We start from the raw sequence: 5,468 nt of genomic DNA, 5'->3' as shown, positions 1-5,468 counted from the left end.
ATTGGTTCATTGTTTTCACTGTCAGGAAATTTCTCCTTAGTTTTAGGTTGGATCAGTGGTGGGATATGACTAGTACGCCCCGGTACTCACCCACCCACCCACCCACCCTCCTTACCTGTATTTGAGCCGATTGGGGCTTACACCCACACACACGGAGTGTACGGCGCCTGCACGATGCTCCACCGAGCAGCTGGAGCATTGCAGAGTGTCATGGGCAGTAAGTACGCATGTGTGTTCTGCATGCATGCATGTGGTGGACGCCCAGCCCCATTGCACTGTACCGGTTCCAACTAGATCCGGAACCCACACCGGGTTGGATCTAATTTCCCACCCATTGTTTCTTGCCCTGCCTTCATTTGCTTTGGAGAATAGGTCAACCCCTTCTTCTTTGTCACAACCCCTCAAATATGGAAGACTGCTATCATGTCACCCCTGATCCTTCTCTTGGTTAGACTAGACACACCCAGTTCCTTCAACCATTCACCCTACACTTTGGCCTCCAGGCCTCTTATCTTCTTTGTTGCTTTTTCTTCTCTGCACTCTTTCTAAGGTCTCAGCATTTTTTTTCTATTGTGGTGACCGAAGCTGGACAGATGAAGAGAAAAACAAAACACTCGGGCAAGAATAAAGTGTTCCCAGGTTCAGAAACTGAAAAGTACATCTAGTGCTTCAAAAGTGAAGGAGGTAGAGTTGTTACCAAACTCATTGGGGACATATGGACATGCCCAAGTGTGTATTTATTTATTGCAATAATATAAGGGCAATAGAAGATAGAATCTGGGACAGACTGACCTTTCTTTGATAATTGGTTTACATTTAAAGAAAAAAAATGACTTAATAGTGGTGGTTGCATAATTAAGATTCCCAGGAAAACAAGCTTGTCTCTCATGCTTACATTTCAGTTGATGTATTGGGAGTTTTATTTTGGAAATGGAGAAGACCTATTTCCCCCACCCCCACCAGGGGCATGGATTTATGTCTGAGCTCATTTCCACACTTGCAGCATTTTCATAGCATCCCTCAGCCATCTCTGAAGTGTAGCAGAGAAGAGGTGGTATTCAGCAGGTTCTGACCAGTGGAGAACCGGTAGTGGAAATAGTGGAAATGGAGAACCGGTAGTGGAAATTTTGAGTAGTTCAGAGAACCTGTAAATACCACCTCTGTCTGACCCTGCCTCCATCTATTCTCTGCCTCCTGAGTCCCAGCTGATCGGAAGGAAATGAGGATTTTACAGTATCCTTCCCCTGCCTTGCCCACCAAGCCACACCCACCTAGCCACACTACACCCACCAAGCTACATTCACAGATCTGGCAGTAAAAACAAAATTGAATCTCACCACTGTAACAGAACCTGTCCTCATGACCATTATGTTGATACAACAAGGATGCAAACAATGATATCTGTGATCGGTTAGTTGTGTTTTAGATGGAAACCTCAAGAGGTTGCAAAGTACCATTGAATGTTGGAACTAACGGGGAGCCATGATCTCATCGTGTTTCGGTGGAGCTTTTAAAGACTCAGTTGTCCGTCAAATATTTTAATCAGAATAGAGCTGGAAGGCACCTTGGAAATCTTCTAGTCCAACCCCCAGCTCAATACCACAGTGATGGCAAACCAGCGCTCCCCCTATTTTTGGCGTGCTTTTTTTGCCCTCTCCAGGCTCCAGAGGTTGTATAGGAACCTGGGGAGAGCGAAAACAGCCTCCCCAACCCCCCTGTAGGCTGTTTTTAGTCCTCTGGAGCATCAGGAACTTTCAGGAGGCTTCCCTAAATGCTCCGGAGGGCAAAAAAAATGTACCTGCTTGTAGGGTTGAATTGTGAGCCGCCCTGAGTCCCCTTTGGGGAAAAGGGCGGCATATAAATGAAATAAAATCAAAATCAAATCAAATCAAAATTTTGCCCTCTGGAGCTTTCAGGGAAGCCTCCTGAAGGCCCGTGAATGCTCGGGAGGGCTAAAACCAGCCCTACGAGCAAACCAGAAGTCCGTTCTTGAAGTTCCAGTTTGCCTGTAGGGGCATTTTTTTTGCACTCCGGAGGCTTCAAGGAAGCAACGCCTGGCGTGCCGTGACAAATGGTTCAGCATGCCACAGGTTTGCCATCTCCACTATACTATTTCAGACAAGTGATTGTCCAGTCTTTTCTTAAAAACCTCCAATGATAGTGTACCCATGATTTCTGAATGCAAGCTGTTAGTTGTCCTCACTGTTAGGAAGTCTCTCCTTAGTTCCAGGTTGCTTCTCTCTTTGGTTAGTTTCCATCCATTGTTTCTTCTCTTGCCTTCTGGTGCTTTGGAAAACAAGTTGACCCCCTCTTCTTTGTGGCAGCCCCTCCAATACTGGAATACTGCTCTCATGTCCCCCCCCTACTTCTTTTCTCTAGAGTCTAGACTATCCATACCCAATTCCCGCAACCGTTCATCATATGTTTTTGTCTCCAAGTCTTTAACCATCTTAGTTGCTCTTCTTTGCCCTTTAAAAGTCCACATATCTTCAAATTGCCAAGCCAGAGAAACACCAGTCTGTTGCCTTCTGAGTATATTGATCAACAACATCTTCAATATATTGGTCAACAATATGCTCCATATGTTGGTCAACAATATACTCATAACTCTTTGAGAGGCTCACAGCGCATATGGACCTCTAAAAGAGTTATGGGTATATTGTTGACCAATATCTTTGCCCCACAACTTCACCAACCTGGGACCAAAGAGTAATAAATGCAACGGACAGATTAAAAATGACAAAATCTTAATTCAAAGTGAGTTAATATATTCTACTTTGAATCTCACTGCCCTTCCCCACTGATCCAGGAAAGGAGCATAATCATAACTTGTAGAAAGAAAGAAAGAAAGAAAGAAAGAAAGAAAGAAAGAAAGAAAGAAAGAAAGAAAGAAAGAAAGAAAGAAAGAACGAACGAACCACTTTTCTGGCCATAAAGCCAACTCGGTGTGCGTACCTATATACTGCTATTTTGTCACACCTAGTCCATGTTGTTATGGGACATATTGTAATGCTAGGGTATCTCTAAGAGTTCTCTGCATATTCCTGGGGTCCTGATCTTGCATTAGCCAAGATTACAGAAAGTAGAGATGAGAGAGCTAGCTATGTCTAGCCTATCAAACAGAAAGATTAGGGGAGAGATGACAACTGTCTTCCAGTACTTGAGAGGCAGTGACAGAGAAGAGGGGATTGTTGTGTTCTCTAAAGCACAAGCGGGAAGGACAAGAAGTAATCAATGAAAGCTTCACAGAGATCCAACCTAGAACTAAGGAGAAATTTCCTGACAGTGAGAACAATTAATCAATGGAACAAGTTGCCTCCTGGAGTTGTGGGTGCTCCATCACTGGAGGATGTCAGAAATAGACTGGACATTCATCTGACTGGGAAGATATAAGGTCTCCTGCCTTGAGCAGAGGGTTGGATTAGAAGGTCCAAGTTCCGGATTCTTTCCAGCCCTGTGATTCTAGGTTCTAGGTTCCTGATTCATTTCACAATCTCTTGAATCTCATAAGCTCTTTGCAGAAGGTCCTTTGGAACCTATCCTGGCAATCAACTGTGCAGAGAAGGAAAAGCCAAGTCAGAATGGGAAATTGAGTATTGAAAGGAGAAGAGTGGGGGAGGGGGGAAGATTGTGTGAGAGAGGGAATAGACAGGATTGCTTTTGCACTTTTAGGCTACACAACTCCTACTGGTATTTGGCTCCCAGTTGCTACAAGAGAACTCTGTTTAAAGAATGGTTACCCATCCTTTGGCCAGGAGGCAAGGGTTTCGAGCAGGGGTGTCAAACTCAAGGCCTGCTGGGTGCTTAAATCTGGCCCGTGGGGGCAGCCTGGAAATATCAAAGGACCAGCCTGCAGTGCCTCTGGCGGCTCAAATGGGCGGCGGGTGGCTCCCGTGTGCCTCGTTTTCAACCTCCATGGCCTCCTGCAGCACTCTGCTGGCCAAAAATGGACTGAAAAGGGGGCTATAAAAGGACCAAAAATGGAGCTGAAAATGGGGCCAAAAATGGACCATGCATGGCCCGTTTTTGGCCCATTTTCAGCCGGCACAGTGCTGCAGGAGGCCATGGAGAGCAAAAGCGCACAGGGGGGCTTGTGCAGACCCCCTATGCCCCATTTTGGCTGGCTGGGTACCGCAGGAGGCAGCCATCCCATCTCCCCCCCCCCCGTGCCATCTCCCTCCTGGCCCGCAGAAAACTACAATGCTGATCCGGCCCTCAAAGAAATCCAGTTTGACACCCCTGGTTTAGAGTTACAATATGTGTGTGGATGTGTGCACATGTTTTAATCATCTTTGGCCCTGAAAAAAAAAAGATGATTCACAGTATCTTTTCCTGTAACTTCTCCAAGGATTAAGCAATTGTGAGATGGCAATTGTGCTGTGGAAAATATTCTTCACGCATGCTTACTTAGCTGGGGGAAGGCAGAGCAGTGCCAAACAAGATGCTTTCTTGAAGTGGATTGCCGACCTCACTTCTGGTGTAAACAGTTCAGTACAAAACAGGATGATATAATAACTGTTAGAATTTCTGCAGAAAGTTGAGAGAATAATTGCCTTCAGCCTGCACGTCTCTTCCCTGGAATAGAATAGAATAGAATTTTATTATTTGTATGCCGCCCTTCTCCGGGAGGACTCAGGGCAGCAAACAATTCAAGGGGGGGAAAGGGGGAACATAAAAAACAAAATACAAATAATAAACAACAGTCGCACAGCCATACATGTCGAGAGGGGAGGGAACTCATCACCCCCAGGCCTGTCGGCAAAGCCAGGTTTTGACGGCTTTTCGGAAGGCCTGGAGAGAGGTGAGGGTCCGAATCCCTGCGGGGAGTTCATTCCAGACGGCCGGAGCTGCCACAGAGAAGGCCCTCCCCCGGGTAATAGCCAGGTGGCATTGGCTGGTAGATGGCACCCAGAGGAGGCCAACCCTGTGAGATCTAATGGGTCTGTGGGAGGTAATTGGCAGCAGGCGGTCTCTCAAGTACCCAGAAGCCTCCAACATCAACTGCTAATAGCTGTTGTGGCCCACCAGTGGCCAGCAGAGCTGGCAGCAGATTTAGACAGTGAAGAGGTTGAGGAGGAACATAGGCCAGTCCTGGAGTCTGGGGAGGGGCTCTGAGGAAGGCTCTGTGTTGGGGGCAGAGAGGTAGCCAGAGCTGTATGCCAGTTATCAGTCAGAGGCAGACCTCAGTGAGGCAGACGAACAGCTGGAGCCTGTTCCCAATGTTTGCACATGCACAGAGTTGCCAGATGAGGGGAACAGCTAAGAAACAGGAGTCAACTTGGGAGTAAGGCCACAGGTGGACAGTGAATGGCCCCTCCCATAGGGAATAAAAGAGGAGCGGAAGGGGAGTTTGCAGGAGACAATTAGTACATCCATGCATTCTTGCCAAGTATTGCAGCATCTGAAAGATATCGGCGTGGCCACTTTCCAAGCCTGATAAAAGTTGGTAATTGTGAACTATCTTGAAA

Source organism: Thamnophis sirtalis, unplaced genomic scaffold (assembly GCF_051295495.1).
Source record: "Thamnophis sirtalis isolate CommonGarterSnake01/CBP01778 unplaced genomic scaffold, rThaSir2_p1.2 scaffold_15, whole genome shotgun sequence".
Taxonomy (NCBI): Eukaryota; Metazoa; Chordata; class Lepidosauria; order Squamata; family Natricidae; genus Thamnophis; species Thamnophis sirtalis.
The sequence above is the reverse complement of the archived record's forward strand: the minus strand, read 5'-3'. Positions refer to the sequence as shown.